Raw genomic sequence first — 17,775 nt, forward strand, 5'->3', positions numbered from 1 at the left:
AAATTCCAAATAAGGTCCCTAAAGAGTCAGGCATGAGGGAAACAATGGAACAACAATTTATCAATAGAGATTTTTATTCCTTATTGTTTATTGGTCTTTTCTACCCAGCATGAAGACTACTATCATTAATAAAGAATAAAAGTAATATAAGTTAACTAGTTCCATCTTCTCTTTATTATTCAGTGATATTGTCTCATCCATATGGAGCAGTAGCATAGTCTTCTTTTGGCCTTATTTCCCTTAAGTAGCTAGGTGACACATTAGAGAACCAGTCCTGGAATCAAGAACACCTGAGTTCAAATCTTTCCTTCATGAGATTTTTTTTAACTGAACTCCTTCACAAAATTGAAGCAGGAGAAGGGGAGCAGTCTTGGCAGATAAATATTCCATAGCGAGTAACCCTCAGGGATGGTAGCTTGTTTCAGGGTGAGAAGACTCCAGACCATGGGTATCCAACCTTTTTGCTCTTCTGGGTCACATGGCCAAATAAAAATTTGTCAAGGGTCAAATATAGAATTTAATATTTATTTATGACTATGATGTAACCTATATTTATGAATATGATGTAACCAATGAGTATAATAAGAAAAAAAATAATATTGCCTCATGAATGACCTTATAGGTCAGGGTTAGACATATCTGCTCTAAATGCTGAAAGAAGTTCCAGGATAAGACTTTGTAGAGATATACTTTTGAAGAACAAAAGAATAGGAACAAGCAACAAAGGGGAAAGATTATTTGGGGGGGTAGTGGGAGGTTTAAACTTCAGTAGATTTTCCTGAGATCAAATATGTTTTTTTCTCAGCTCTATATAGTGGATAGTTATAACCATTAACCCTTTCCCTTCATCCTTTCTTCTTTTGGTAAGATATGGGACTGAGGAAACAGAAAGAAAGCTCTCTACCATGAAAAGTCTAAAAATTTTAATTTGGTCACCCATAAACTAAAGTAAGGAAAAGAGAAGAAGAGAGTGATGAATGATTTTAACAGAAACAAATTGGACAAATTGAATTAGTGAAACAGAGAGTCAAAGAAGTCTTGTGCGAATTTCAGTGGGATACCAGAACTTGGGCCAAGGGGACAAGAATGGAAATAGAAAGAAGGTCTGTTTCACTGTTTCCAAATTAGAATGCAGAATGATGAATTCATGCTCTTTTGTCTGCACATTTTTCTTTCCTTACATAGTTTAATTTTGCCTCAAAATTGAAATCCATAAACAGAGAGGATATTGCCATTTGAACTATTTCTTAACTCAAAGACTCAAATTGTGTACTAATATTGAATGCATTTTATAAAGTTTTTCATTTAAATTTGGAGATCAATAAGAAGTCACTTTCAGGTTCTAAATACCTTATTTCCAGGAGATGTTGAATAAAAGGGTAAATGGCTATTCCTCTAGTATAACTGGGTCAAATATCCTCAAAGATAGACAAATGCACTAGGTCCATTGCAGAACCATGAGCTTTTTTTCAAAGTCTGGCCTTTCTAAGCAAACAACTAATTCAACCCTATTGACCCTACTGATTTAATTTTCTAAATTTCAAATCTTAACACCTGATGTAGCAAAGAGAATAGATTTCAAAAGATTGATATTTTCTGGCTTGGTATTTCCACTTTTGGGTGATTAAACTTGACATGTCCAAAAATCTTCTTCTCAACTCTTTCTTCCTCCCCATTTCCCTCTTTCTGTAGTTGGCATCACCATCCAGGCTTAGAATTTCAGAAACAAGCTCATCTAATATATCCAATCAATTGTCAAATTTTACCAGTTTTCACCTTTCACCTTTTTTTTTTCATTAACACTGCTATCACCCTTATTCAGACTAGCATTACTTCTAACCTGGGCTATACTAATAGCATCCTAATTGGACTCTTTAATTCTAGTATTCCAATTCATTTTCTACATAGCTGTCAAAATTATCTTCTGCCACCTCACTCAAAAACCTTCAATGGTCCTTTATTACGAGCAGAATAAAATAACATAAAAATTTCTTCACCAGGCAGATGAGACACTATATGGCTCTAACTTAGCTTTACAGCCTTTCCTTTCATGCATTTTATGTTGCAGCCAAATTGGACTACTAAGATTTCCTAACTCAATTTGCCATCTCCCACCTACATTTAGTTTAGCTCAGGTCATCCCATATGCCTAAAATACATTCCCATTTCATTTCTGCCTTTCAGAATTCTCTTCTTTCACAACTAAGTTCAGGTGCTACATCCTCTCTAAAATCTTCCTTAATCTCTTAAATTAAAGAATTCTCTCTGATTTCTCTGTACTTTACATATCTGCTTTCTTAAATCTACCTAGTAGAGTGAATGCTCCTTCAGGGCAGGGATCTTGTCTCTTTTCAACCTGAGAAGGTCATGCACAGTGGTTAGAGAGTCAGCTGCAAAAATAGGATGATCTAAATATTCTAGTCATTCTTTAGGTGGCAAGCTTCTTTCCCTCTTTTCAGTTCACAAAGGGTATCACACCCTTAACCTTCGGGTCCTTTGCCTGAATCATTCTGGCTTTCAATTGACTAATCATTCTGGCTTTCAATTGACTTCCAGGTCTAGCCCTGCTTGGTCATTGTTTGAATTCTGATTGGCTAAGATTCAATGTAAATAGCAATTATTTCTGTTTTGACTGTTAACCCTGAATATCTTCCCCTCCCAGAGATTTTTTTTTTTTGGCTTGGTTAAAAAGACCATTTTCTTCCTCACTCCTCTCTTATCTAGCTTTAATCTTTGAATAAACTGATAAAGATCTTAGCTTAAAAAGGCTAAGGTTTCTCACTGCATCCAGAGTCATCTCCAAGCATCCAGATCCACATCTGACCACTGGACTGAGATGACTTCAGAGGAGAAAGTGAAGCTGGTGACTTTGCACAGCTTTCCCTCACTTAACTCCAATTCACTTGCATATCATGGTATCACATCCCTGATGTCATGGTCTTCTTTGAGAAGGAAGATCAAACAACAGCAGCTATGTGATGCAGGGGAAATCACTTAACAACAAGGAACAAATGTTTATACAGACTAAGATATGAGAAACACTTTATGTGTTATCTCATTTTATGTTCACAACAACCCCACATTATGGGTGTAATTATTAGCATTCCCTTTTTGCTGATGAAAATATTGAGATTGAGAAAGGCTAAGGGGTTTATCCCTGAGAAACTTTTTAAGACTATAAACATTTGATTTGTTAATTTGCATTGTTAAAGGTAATTTCCTTTTTTGGGATACTGTTACAGTAGATCACAGGTTCAATCTCATCATTGTATTTCCAAAACCTGGAGCAGTGGCTTCTACATACGCATTTAAATTAATTGACTTTCTCAATTAATGTAATCTCAGAAGACTCTGGACAGCTAGGTTGAATCAATTAAGGGAACAAACTAGTTATGAACAAATCTAATCAATTTGAGAGGAATAAAGGTAAATAGATTGCTAAACAAATTGTGATTGGTTGAAAAATTCAGGCCTACATTTCTGAGACCTTATATAAAATAGCAAACCTTTCCAGAAAGCTGAATTTGAGATGAAGGTCTAATTACTGTTGAAGGTTCTTCAGTGAAGGGTCTTGAGAAAAAATTACTAGGAACCTGTTGGGAGGGAGGAAAGGGTGTGTGTGTGTATGTCTCTCTCTCTCTCTCTCTCTCTCTCTCTCTCTCTCTCTCTCTCTCTCTCCCCTCTCCCTCCCTCCTCTCCCTCTCCTATCTCCTCTTTATCTCTAGATCCAAGGTCCATCAGGTTTCTAGAGTTGGTAAGTGAGTCTACTAGAGATACCATCAATGACCACCATTAAAACCTTAGTGCCCACCTTCAGGACAGTGGTAGCTTCAGGGATCATGACCCATTGTCATGAAGGGAAATCAGCTATCAATCACATTACGAGTATAGCAGAAAGCTAAGCTTCACAAAGACTCTATAAATGGAGGAAAAGGTTTTCAGTGAACAGGAGTTGTGAGGCACCCTTATTTTGGCCACTATTATACAATACTTTACTAAAAATAAATAATTTAGCTAAAAGTTGATTGTGTCATCTTACTGATTAACAGAAAGTTGAAAAGTAGGAGCCTGTGACCCTACTTTATTTTGGGAATTTTTATTAGAAACCCCCATCCCTAGGGGCAGCGAGGTGGTGCAGTGGATACAGCACTGGCCCTGGAGTCAGAAGTCCCTGAGTTCAAATCCGGCCTCAGACACTTAATAATTACCCAACTGTGTGGCCTGGGCAAGTCATTTAACCCCATTTGCCTTGCAAAAACCTAAAAAAAAAAATAGAAACCCCCATCCCTAACACCTAGAATAAAGAACTAGGCAACCATTGCCTTAAGACCTTGGTCTGAGTGTATATTGAGGGAAGCTGCCTATGAGTTGCTACAGACTTTTAACCGATAGAGTGTAATTGAATTGAAAAAAAAATGTTATGAACAGTTTTGATTCTCTTTCAACTGAACAGCCATTTGTGTTCATTCGTATAATCCTTTTGAATGGGATGCCAATTGTTTTCCTTCAATGAGCTTTCATTCTTTGAATGTTGTTATTCCATTTAGATTTACATTCTTTATTTTTATCCAATTTATTAAATTGGTATGACCTTTGGTCTTTTGCATTCCAACGTGCCTTTTTAATTAAAATCTTAAATAGTGGCACAGTAGAGTTAGATCATAAAGTCAGACTTAACATTCACAGACCCCATTTCTCTTTAACTCTTCAAAAAGGTGGAGAAGACTGAAAATTAAATCTTATTTTATGAATGTACCTAGTTTTTCTCAATACTGACTATATCATGCTGACCTTTGTGATCTAGTTTGCCTGGCTATGCAATGAAAATATATTTATGGCTCCACAACTAGCTATGTTATAAATCTAATTGATCTTTGAAAAGAAATCTAAATCTGAAATTTTAATTTCATTTTATAGACAACAGAGAGCTTCTGAAGAATTTTGTGCTAGAGGAGAGCCATTGAATCCCATAGGAAGATACAAAGGTTATAAATTCAAATCTCACTATTAACTTATATTGATCTTGCAGTTCTCACATACCCTCGGATCTTTTTTTTTCAGATATACAGTTATTTGTCTATTTATTCTGAAAGAAGACCATGACATCAGGTGACAAACACAAGAATTGGATTTTAGTGAAGGGATAGTTGTACTGTCATCAGTCTCACTTTCTCCTCCAGAGTCAGTTGGGTCCAGTGATAACTGGGTCAGGATAACTGGAGATGACCATGGATGCACAGTAATCAGGGTTAAGTGACTTGACCAGGGTCACACAGCTAGTTAGTGTCAAATGTCTGAGATGATTTAAACTCCTATCCTCCTGACAGGGCTGGAAGACCAGAGTTTGAATCTGACCTCCAGGGATTGTGTGAACCTGGGCAAAATATTTAACTTCAGTCTGCCTCACATACTTACTAGTTGTGTGACCCTGGGTAGGTTACTTAACCTCTGTGTTCCTCAATTTCCTTAACTGTTAAATGGGGATAATAATACCAATAATCCCAGGGCTGCTTTGAGGATTGAATGAATAGTTTTTAAAGCACATAATAAAGTACCTAGTACATGGCGGTTATTTAATAAAGGTTTATTTTCCTTCCTTTGTCTTAGATTTGCTGAGTCAATTTCTCAATCCTAAATGTAAAACAACACTTATTGCTTTGGCTTTATTCTACTAACAAAATTTGAATATAATTTGGCAAGAAATAGCAATGTAAATATGTGAGGAGAAACATGTATTTAATTTAACTTTGTTTTTGTTTTCAAACACTACATAATGCAAGGATATGAAATTTTAATTTTTGTATGATTTAGATTTTTGAGGGAGAGAACAGGGAATGATAAGCATCTAAGAGTGACTGCTTAGTTTTGCCAAGTTCAAATGATGCTGAGAGTAAGCAGGTTTTTATATATTTTTCATTTGACTTCTCTCCCCCTTTTCAAAAGAAATTTCAATTATTTTTTGTGCTAATTAAAACTTCCCAAGCTCCATATTTTTATTGCTTCCATTATGTGAATGTATGTGCATCTCTGCATTTGAGCTCCTTTTATTTATTCCTATTAGATAGAAGAAGGATCAGTGTAGAAGATAGAAAATTCATCTTGGAGTCAGGAACTGATATCAGGTCTTGCCTTTGGCACATATACATTGCATGACCCTGAGCAAATCATTGTTTCTATCAATGTCCAGGCACTGCTCTGTCTATATTAATGGAGGACTTTTCCATACCAATAGTTCCCCGTGTGGGTGAAATCTAAAGTCTCTGCCCTGTTTCCTATAATAATTTTACTAGCATTTAGATTTCTAGTGTGCTGAAGCATTTTTAAAAATCTTCACAAATTGTGTACATGCATTGTCTGATAATTTAATTGTGGTTAAAAATTTTGAAGATGACTTACTAAAAGTTCATTAGTTTCTGTAGAGATATGAGCATTCCATTAGGAATAGTAAAACATGACATTTAAGGAAATGCTCTTATGCTATCTGAATATGTGAAATTTGTGTCCTAATATTTCACTATCAGAAGATAATACTGCTGAAGTTCTCAAAATACACTTTAATATCTAATTTCTACCTTCCTAATAATTACTGTATGTTCATAAAATAACTGGGAATTGTTTTATTATTCATAAAGAATTATTTTTTAAATGCAGAGAGGTTACTTATGGCCATTATTATAAGAAACAACTGTGATTTCTTCAGTGTGGACAGTTATTGATTTGGGTACTCAATCCAACAAAACAAATGTATAATTAAGTAGATAAACCCTAAGTATTTTCTTGAGATATGTAGTCCTTTAACTGACTAGCTCAAAATCACCTATCTAATAAGAATCACAGCAGAATTTGAATCCAGGTCACTCCTCCCTGCTGCTTCTAATTGCCAAAAGCTAAAGAAATCTTATTATCTGGTTTTCTCATAAGGGTCACTATCCTCTATTTCTTGAAATTTTGGTCTTCCATCTGGTTTTTCTTTTGTTGAGATTCTTTGTTTGAGAATCAAGTTTTTTCAGCTTATTGGGAACTAGTTGGAACTTTGAATTCTTCCCCAAATATTATACTTAATAATGTCAAGATGCCCACTTCCTATGGAGCATAATTGTGATTAACTAAGTCTTAGTACATCATATTTAGATGGGGGAGGGGAGTCTCTGTTCCACATCACACTGAAGTTGGCCCATGCACTCAATAAAAGCTCATTATGGAAAGATTATAAACGTCTAACAATACATTTTAAGTGAGATGCAATGATCCATAAAATTGGTGTGGCTAATTAGCAGATCAAATCTCTGTTAAGAACTGGATCACTTTAATATCTTTCAGTAGCTTAATTTCTATAGGTACTTTACTATCCACATATGTTTAGTAAAATTAAATAACAGTATAAATGTTCGGTGGGATTAAAACAACAGTAAAAAGAAACCAAACAAAATGAGTTTATTTTGTTAATAGAATAACAGAGAATCCCAGTGTTGATATAACATTACACAAAATCTAGAGCAAACATCCTCTGAATCCCAGCCTCATTTCACATGTAATTAACCTTTCTCAATCAAGCTAAGCATCCCTCATACCTCCTCTGTGAACCCACGTCTCCTCTTTCATGTGGATGAAAAGCAGGCATCCATTTCATCTAGAAATACTGCCTCGTATTGAACATTCACATCATTGGGATCCCAAGAGTATTCTGAATGCCCATTACTTCCTTTCAGCTTATATTTAAATTTTACAAGCATCATTCTATCTTGGGGATTTGGGAAAGGGGAACCAGGAATGGAATTCTCTCATGGTGGGCAATATGTTTAGAGAGAATAAATGTCTTGTCTACTGATCACATTGGAGCAAAGTTTTGAATGGATGGAAATCTCAATATCTTCTTTGACTAATGTGATTTGAAAGGTGGTATTGCATCCTTTTCATGGAACTAAGTAATATAGGGATATGAGTATTGGATTTGTAACCAAAAGATTTGGGTTCTAATTATGTGTGACTTTAGGTTAGCTAATATTCTCATAGATCATCTAATCCAAGTCTTTAGTTTTAAAGATGAATCAATTGAGGTTCAAAGAGATGATATTCCTTACCCAAACTCTTCACACAATAGATACAATACATGCAATACATACATATACACACAAACAATACATAAAATACATACATGTAAATAATACACATAAACATACATATATGTGTGTGTATATAAATTTGTTGCTGTTGTTGTTGAGCATTTTGTAAACTGTTAAGTACAAATGGGAATCCATGGGGAGAAAATATTCAAGGAGATAAGATTTTTAAATGTATTAGGAAAATTAGAAATGAATTTAAAATTCACCCAAGGTATAATCAAACATTTATTGAGTGGGTATATATGTGTCAGATATTGTGTAAGACCCTGAGGGAGACAAAGACCAAAGGTGGAACAGTGCCTGTCCTTTGTCCCAGCCTTGGCGCTAGACAATGGGTAAAGTCCTTAACCACCAGTTTCAGACTATATGGCAGAGCTTTTCGTCTGATTTTTTTCTTATTTTGATAACTGTTTCAACAGAAGAACTTTCCTTTGTAATTCTATGCATTTTATTGTATTCATTTAAATAACTTCATACTGAGAAGGGGTTCATAGACTTTATCTGACTGCCAAAGGGGAACCTGACACGGGTGGAACATTTAAGAACCCTGTGCTAAAGAGATGTAAGTTCTAGCTGCCTGTGACTTTGGGCCTTTGTGAAGGTTCTGTTGATAATATAGGTGAAACAACAAAAGGACCAATGGCATTCCAGATAGAAGGAAACTTGAAAGTGATCTTGTTCTTTGCCCTCCATTTACAGAAGAAGAGCCTGAGGCCTGGAAGGATGAAGTTCCTTGAGAAGAGTAATAAGTAGGAGCTTTGCTCCCAGGTCAGTGCTCCTTACCTGTGCCATGGTTTGTCTTTCACAAGCAGTTATTTATTGAACTTGTTTTCAAAAATTAGGGGCAGCTAAGCGGCACAGTGGTTAGAGTACCAGTCCTGAAGTCAGGAGAACCTGAGTTCAAATTTGACCTCAGACATTTAATAATTACCTAGTTGTGTGACCTTGGGAAAGTCACTTAACCCCATTGCTTTGCAAACTCCCTCCCCCCCAAGAAACTCCTTTGTATACACTGTTTAACTCCCATGGACCTCCTGAGACTTGTTCTCCCATAGATAAATTGCTCTACTCTGCCCTACAATTATTGGTCACAATAATTAGAAAATAAATACTACAAAAGGTCATTAAAGCTCTCCCTCCTCTAGTCCTTACTCATCTTTCCATAATGATTCTTTATTACTATATTCATACTCTATGGTCCATGAAAACTGGCTTTCATACTAATTCTCATACAAAATATATACATGCATACTTATATCATATATATATATATATTGCAAATATGTATGTATAGATAGATAGATTAGATATATAAATAGATAATAGATAGATTTTATCCCCATGTTTTAATTGGTTGTTCCCCTTTGTCTGGAATGCACACCCTTGTCACCTCCACTTCTTAGAACCTTCTTCAAAGGAAAGTGATTGAGCAGTGAAGTGGATAGAGTTTTGGACTTGGAAAAATTGAGTCTGAATTTTGCCTCACATATTTATTTGGTGGTATGATCCTGGGCAAGTTACCTAATCTGAGTTTCCTCATCTAAAAAAAAGTACTTGCCAAAATTATTGAGATGAGCAAATGAGATGACATCCAGAAAGTTATTTACAAGTCTTAAAGACCAATATAAGCACTGGCTATAATTAATAATAAGTAATAATAACATAAATCCATATTACAAAAATATGAAAAGCTATGTTAATAATGCAATTATATGATGATACTATTAATCATTATAATATTATACATGATATTATTGATTAATAATAAAAGCACTTCTATACCAAGGCATCCTATATTCCTATTTCTTCTATGAGGTGGCTGTTAGTTCCCACAGCAGATGACCAAGTGATAAATCTTGAATATATTTATGTAACAACATTTATGTTTATTTGTTCATGGTTATATTGAACACAACCCTCTTCATTTGACAGAGGAGTAAACTGAGTTCAAGGGAGGCGTAAGTGCTTTGCTCAAAGCCAGATAGAGTACCAATAAATAGTAGATCTAGACTCCAAATCCAGGCCTTCTCCTTTGGAATCAAGAGCTCTTTCTACTTTGGTCCTGACAATCAACCTACAAGATTGTCATCTCCTAACATCATGAAACTTGGGCCATTATGAAAAGCTTTACTGTGAGAATTTTAAAAAATCCTTAAAGTATGAGAATAAGATTTTGATGACTAAATTTTGTTTACATGTGATCATATTTTATTTCCCCATGTTAGTCTTCATTTCATTGTGTCACACAGATCCATTGATCCTGCCCTGCAGACAGGATTTTAGTTTTCAGTATTGGGCATGCTGGGATACAGCCTTTGTTTCCTCTACTTTGCTTTTTACTGTGTGTCTGGCACATTAATACTATATGTGGAAAGCCAGGCTCATGTACTATAATTTTTCTATAGCAGGGCTATGTGGGGTTAATTATCCAAAGGGAACTTTCATATTGTAGAAACACTACTTCCAAGTCCTAGAATCCCTGCAATGCCTCTGCCAACCAGTCTAGAAAACTAGGCTTTGTCAAGCAGCAGGAGACTCTCATCTCTGTGTAGGTCAAAAACAGAAGACATTTCAAAAGATTAGCAGAAACCTGTGAAAAGACAACTTTGTCAAAATTACTCACCAATCCTTTCCCCTGCCCATCACCTTCTCATAGCTCATTAAGAATACTATGACTCTCTTTTACTTTGGTATATGACTCAGAAAATGTCTTTCTTCATATTAGTATTTTAACTACCTAAAAATATTTGGCTCCTCTAAAAAAGATTGGAGCTGAAGAAGCAATTCAATCTCAATGTCCCTGATTTTTCAATACATCCAAGAAAAAATCCCATATGTCAGTGAAATTCTGCTTTTCACTTCACCAGATCATCTTTGATGGAATACTAATGGATGTAGAGCAAATACAAGAGAGGAGATGTTGGAGACTGTGACAGTTGACATTCAGGATAGTTTTACTTGTCCTTCCTTTCCAAGATGATTGGCAGTCAGGACTGTGGACTCAGAATGAAATGATTTACAAACATGATGTAAAGTGCAGATGGAACCAAAGGGCTTTTTGGAGTAGAAAGAGATAGAGAGATTTTCTCTAGAACTATCAGGAAATGGATTGGGACCTTTAAGATCCACCCCCATTTCCCAGCAAAAGACTCTGATCATTTGAAATAAGTACTCATTCAAGAATTGTTCTTTTTCATGCCAGAACCTGAATTTTATCCATTCCTTTGTGTCTGGAAAGTGTCATTTCTCATGGTTTCATCCTTTTTATCCAGTGCTCTTTGGGGTAAAAGTAGCAGCCACGTTTCCTGATATTACTTTCAATAATCCATGATAATCCAGTAACCCAGTTCTAAAATGTTCTGCCTGCTCCTAGGGTCTGTGGCAAGTCTTGATTCCTTTCTATTATCCCATTCACCACTTGCAAAACCAGTCATAGAGTAAGATTGAAGTCCTCCACTGAGATTCTAATGCAATGAGAGTTGTTTTTACTTGAGAGTTGGAAGTTTTTATTGAATGTTTACCAATGGTTAAGGAACTCACGTCCATCTCTTAGAGTTAACTTGGAGGCAGAGTCTATAAAGTACTCATCTTGGAGTCATTAAGCCTGAGTTTGACTCCTCTCAACTTCAGTTCTATTATCTGTTGAATGTACATAATAAAAGTATCTAGACTGCAGGATTGTTATGAAGAAGGAATCTGGCAAATGTGGAAAGAACATGGCAAATCAAGTGCTATTTGAATGTTAGCTATAATTGCTGATGTTTTTACTTTAATATGCATTTTTCTTGATCTAATTAAACTGTTTAACTATTAACTTGAGGCCTAAGAGAATATTAACATAGTTATGTCAGGTTCAGAAAGTGGGATAGATATTATTTAATAAAGAGCAAACAATAGTTGACCAGTAATCCTAGACAGATTCTGGGAACTAATGGGGATGTTTTAGGTGCTGGATTATTGACATTGTGACTGTAGGAAAATCTTCTTTCTTCTAACTATGGTTCCTGTTGCTGTAGCAGGTCCCCCTAATACTAACTGATGATAAAGCTAGCCAGTTAAATTCTTTTTCATAATTCAGTGAGAATGATAAATTTGATATTTTTCCTAATATAGAATGAGGCACAGATCCCTGCTGGGATGGAGTTCCTGACAATAATCATTATTGTCTCACTATGTTTCACCATTTCTACTTTTCCTGGATGTTGCCCCACTCTGTGTTAAGTTGATTGTTATATACTTAGAATTTCTGATGTCCCATGTCATCTCCATTATAGGAATTCATTCATAGATCACAGCTTATTGAACAGCTGTCCAAATTATCTGTGGAGTGGAGGAAGACATTTTATTTTTAGAGAAGATACTATGCACAGCAACAGTGTATTTTGTCCTATATTGATAGAGGGACATAAAGACTCATATGCAAAAAACCTGTTTTTTTTATTTTCAGAGTTTCTCCCTCTAACAGGGTATTGTTGAGTCCCAGAAGTTTCATCCATGGTGGAATTTTCTTGAGCAAGATGAACTCTTAATATACTTAGAACAGGAAAAAAAAGTTAGGAATTGTTTAGACTAAATGCTTCATTTTTCAGATAAGAAAACTGAGGCCTACAGTCACAGAAATGTAGTATGTTGCAGAACTGGGATTTGGACCAAAGTATTCTGATTTCAAAGTTCAGTGTTCAGGAAAAATGGATTCTTCCAGAGGACAATTAAAATATTACTTTTTGACCTGAAGGTAGAGGAGAAAACAATAGAACCATAGTTTCACAGTTAGGATATCTATTTTAAAGTTTGGCATTATGGGCATTTGCCTAGCTAGGTATTGGAGATTATTAAACATAGACATATATTGAGACTAAATTACTTGAGGGTGAAAATGATTCAAAAATTCAATTTTGATCATCATTATTGCAGAATTCCTTTAAATTAGACCCTTTCACAGTGACCGTGTCTACCCTTGCAGACTAATTACAAAAGTACAACAGCATATTCAGACGGGTATCAGACCACAAAACTATCCCTAGTCATGTCAACCTTAGTAATTATGCCTCTGGCAGTGGGCAGCAACATCTTAAGAAGTATGATCTTCAGGGACCCTCTGTAGTCTAATAGTTTTTAATCAATGACTTGAACAAAAACATAGGTAAAACATTCATCAAATTTGTTGATAACCTAAAGATGGGAAGGATAGCTAAAACATTGGATAATAAGGGTCAGTATACACAAAAGATATAGACATTATGGAATATTGGACTGAATATAAAAATATGAAATTCAAAAGGGCTAAGTATAAAGTCTTATTCTTGAGTCAAAAAAGCAACATCATTAGAGACAGAATGAAGAATGTATAACACTTTGAAAAAAATATGGGAATTTCAGTTGACTGCAGTTTCAAGGAGAAAGCAGTGTTATATGGCAATCAAGAAACAAAAACAAACAAACAGTTAGCTAGGCAGTTAGTTGATACAATGAATAGGATGCTGGATTTGGAATCAGGAAGACCTACATTCAAATTTGACCTCAGATCCTCACTAGTTATGTGACTCTTGGCAAGTCATTTAGCCTCACTTTCCTTAACAATAAAATGAGGGTTGTTATGATATTTGAATGAGATAACATTTATAAAGCTTTTAGCATAGTTCCTGGGATCTAGTGATTTTATATAGTTTATTCCTTTCCCCCTCTCCTACAGGTTGTAAAAATGTAGCAATTGCCAAATATCTACCAAGATGATTCAGTGGCTAGAATTATGTACTCATAATCTTATATAACTTTCAGGTCTAACAGATCATTTCCAAACCTAAAAATAGAGAACTCTGCCAATAAACTGAGTTGAAACTAGATTATTAACACAGACAAAATTTATGCCCATAATTGCTCACAAGCAATACTGATTTATAACACTTTAATAACAAATTTTAAATATTCTTGACTATGTAAAATAGTCATGCTTGTCAAATTTATATAGTGAATAGCATGTAAAATACAGAGATACAGAGGTAAAATTCATGGGAAAACAGGATGAGCCCAATTCTTGTCTTCTGTTAAAAGAATATAGAGGAGACTGAATGAGCCAACAGAGGATGAGTACATATCCTGCTATTTTAAAATTATAGTTGTTTTTCCAGCTGTTTAATAATCCAAAGAAATGGTAGAATATTTGCAGGATAGCAATTCATTCCAGAAATTCCTATTTCACTAGCTTTGAAAATGATAAGATCAAGGTGTTTATGATTATAAGGATGTTGATGAGGAGGAGGAGGAGAAAGATGACAATGTGTGTTTAATGACTGATGGTTCACAAAACACTTTCCTCACATCTCTGTGAAGTAGGAAAGTACAAATATTTGAAAGATGAGGTTCAGATTAGAAAAAAAAGTCTTATGAAAGATTATACAAGTATATAAAATAAATAAGGTTCAAAACCAAGTTTTTCTGCATTAAAATCCATTGGGTTTTTTTATTTTATCAGATCATTCTCACTTATTTAAACCATATCTCAAACATGATATATTTGAAACTATGTGAATGGATGGATTTTTTTCAGGAGGGAAATACAGATGACATTGATCAGAGAGTAAGTGGGGTCTGTAGGCTACCCATGATAGATGGAATAAAAGAATAGAACAGTTATTTGGAATAAAAGGAGACATTTGTTTAGTGATGGGATAGGATGGGGGGAGAAAGTGAAGGGCAAATTTGAAGATCCTAGTCCTATTCTAATATTTCCATAACTATATAGCAAAATGGAAAGAAAGCTCTTTCTAAGGTTGTAGCCACAAAAATTCAAGGATAAAATGTGATATAATTGTGCTTATACTAAACAAAAGGTTCAAAATTATAGGGAAAGTTAGAAGAAAAAAGACTCCATCTTTCTTGGCACCCGTATCCATAGCTAGATTTGACCCCTTTTAAATACAAGGGGAAAAGGTATTGGGCACAATTAGTTCAAAGGAATCAGTATTTAAATATGACTACTCAAAAAAAAAAGAAATAAAAATAAAAAGTGGTCAAAGACTACTTCATCACTAATCTACTTATATATTGATGAACTCTTCCTGATAATGAGTACTTTAATTTTAAAGATAATTCATATTGTAGGGCAGTTGAGGTTACAGATAGGGATTTAAAGAGATAGAGACATTTAAATCCATCTTTTCTTTCCATTGAACAAGCAAGGGAAATTTTTCAAGTCATTTAGGAATTGAGATTTTTGGTAAGGAAATAATTATTTGAGCCCTTCTCACTCACAAACTTTTATTAAAATCTAATATCATTTTTTTAAAAAAGCACAATACTTTACTGACCTTTCTCATATAGCACTAGAATACTTAGTTGAATTTTTCTAATTATCAAGTTTACTGTTCAAATAACATGCATAAAACTATCAACCAAGAAGTACTTTCTTCCCTGCTAGAGTCCTTGTTCATGGTTGCCAAGTTTCTATGTTCAGATTCAGGATAATATTGTTAGCCATGGATATGAGAAAAATTAGTTTGGTATCCTGGTAAAGGAAGGAAATACAGAAGACATTGATCCAGAGAGTAAGTGGGGTCTATAAGTGAGTAGAGGGAGTACATACAGGAGGTAAGGAGGGTAGATGTAGAGAGGATGAATGGAAACCAGATGAATTTTTCAGAGGTAGAATTGACAGGACTTGCATGTTGGTATTCCTAGGATCATAAGTTTAGAGCTGGAAGGGAATACCCAAGAGGCTATTTTGTCTAAAGTCATTATTTTATTGACAGGAAACTGAAGCCCAAGGATACTTAGTATTTTATTCAGAGTCTTAAAGGTAGTAAGCATCCAAGGGAGAATTTTAATGAAGATTCTCAGACTTTAGATTAATATTTTGCCAAATGTATAACAGAATTTTGGGCAAGAAAAATATATTATCACTGAATGGGAGAAATTATATTTATGACATATAGTTAATGATAAAAATGACTTTCTTTTTATATAATCACATCTCATCTTATTAATACAATTTGGGTGTCAATTGTTCTAAATTCTATAGAGGTGTACTATCATGATATATATATATATATATATATATATATATATATATATATATATATATATATATATATATATTCTGAGTTGGTTTTAGGTTTTATCTTTTGGGTAAAAATTAATCCTCATTCATTCTTATTTCCTCTGATTCTACTTATGTTTAATGACAATTCTTCCTCCCAAAAAAGTATTCCATTTATACATGCACAGGCACAGATTTGATCCCATAGCTCTGTTTTTGAAGTCATGTTTTTTTAGGTAAAGGTCACCAGGAAATGTGCCTTTAGAAACTTTAGATATTGGGAAAAAATAAAGAAATATTGGGATAAACAACCTTTGTGCCTGTGAAGAAAGCAAAAACTAAAACTGATCCATTCAGAGATCAAAATCATGATAGCTGCCTTACTATATCCTTGTTCTACTCATAAAAAGACTGATCTTTTGAATAAACTACTTCTTCATAAGAAAGAAAGATGAAGGAGGCAATGACTTCAGAATCAACTCAAGACTACATTTCTGGGTTGGTCTGTTTGTGTGTGTGTGTGTGTGTGTGTGTGTGTGTCTGTGTCTGTGTGAACTGGAAGGATCAGACACCATGGGCATGTTCAAAAGATGCCATCAACAAATTCTTCATCCAAGTGGAGTAAGGTTGGCCAATCTATAATCTTATAACTGTACTGAGAAGGCAAAGGATGAAATTAGGAGAGTAAGACATTGAGAGATAGATGAGAGGTATACAATGCTCTGAGAAAAAAAAGGTGGAAAATGAAGAAATTAATGAATGAAGGGTAGGTGGTAGAATACAGACTGAAGAGGTAGTTATTATTAGTAGTAGTTTTTCAGGATAGTACCTAGCCAATTGATATGGCATTTGCTGGAATGTCAACACAACACAATACCACAAACCAAGACAAGCCCAGCATCATGAGTACATATTTAACCTAAGCGTGTTCATGTCATATGTTATTTAGTCAATCCTGATATTTGACTTTATTCGTATTTGAGATATGTTTATTCCTCCCTCTAATTATGACCTGTTTACCTTCTCTTGACTTTGATGATGCACTAACTCTTTGGTCCTTTTTTTTATCTGTTGGTGCCTAGACTGGGCTGTTGATAGACTCAGTTCATGTAGGATTATGCCCTGGTCTTAGTGTCACTCATGTCCTTACAGTATATCACAAATGAGTGTTTATTATCAGGACCCAATGAGAACATTCTTAAAAACAGATTAAAAGTCAGATATTCTGCTTCAGGTAGAAATATTTTATCCCGTTATCCTTCTTGGTAATCAAGCCAAAAAAAATCAAAACAAAACAAAACCTGGGAAGCCATCAGACTCAGGTGCAATCTCTTTTATTGAATATAATAACATTACTGGATAGCTCAGTGTTCTTGTGGGGATTAATGCATGAAAAATACCAATTTGCATAACAATAATGTCAAAAGCATAACTCTGAAAAGGTCCATCTTCGTTATAAAACTCAAGCAGGGGATTGATACAGTATCTTTAAAGACTTCCAAAATGCTTTGTGATTTGGCATTGTATAATATCTCTGACAAGATAGAAGGTGGAGGGAAAAAAAGTATTTCATTTACGTACACAAGCACAGATTTGATCCCCTAGCTCTGTTTTTGA

The 17,775-nt window shown here is 34.7% G+C and overlaps 1 long non-coding RNA gene across 9 annotated transcripts in view; it reads left to right on the forward strand.

Annotated features, from left to right (window-relative positions):
• The window catches only part of LOC141507872 (uncharacterized), a 250,353-nt gene that overhangs the window by 186,619 nt on the left and 45,959 nt on the right, over positions 1-17,775 (forward strand). For 7 of the 9 annotated variants that reach the window (XR_012474294.1, XR_012474293.1, XR_012474295.1 and 4 more), the window contains one exon: positions 8,823-8,891. The exons of the other annotated variants lie outside the window; for them this stretch is intronic. This is a non-coding gene — a long non-coding RNA (uncharacterized LOC141507872). The remainder of the gene's footprint in view (positions 1-8,822; positions 8,892-17,775) is intronic. 9 annotated transcript variants of the gene reach the window in all.

The sequence above is a fragment of the Macrotis lagotis genome, chromosome 1 (assembly GCF_037893015.1).
Source record: "Macrotis lagotis isolate mMagLag1 chromosome 1, bilby.v1.9.chrom.fasta, whole genome shotgun sequence".
Taxonomy (NCBI): Eukaryota; Metazoa; Chordata; class Mammalia; order Peramelemorphia; family Peramelidae; genus Macrotis; species Macrotis lagotis.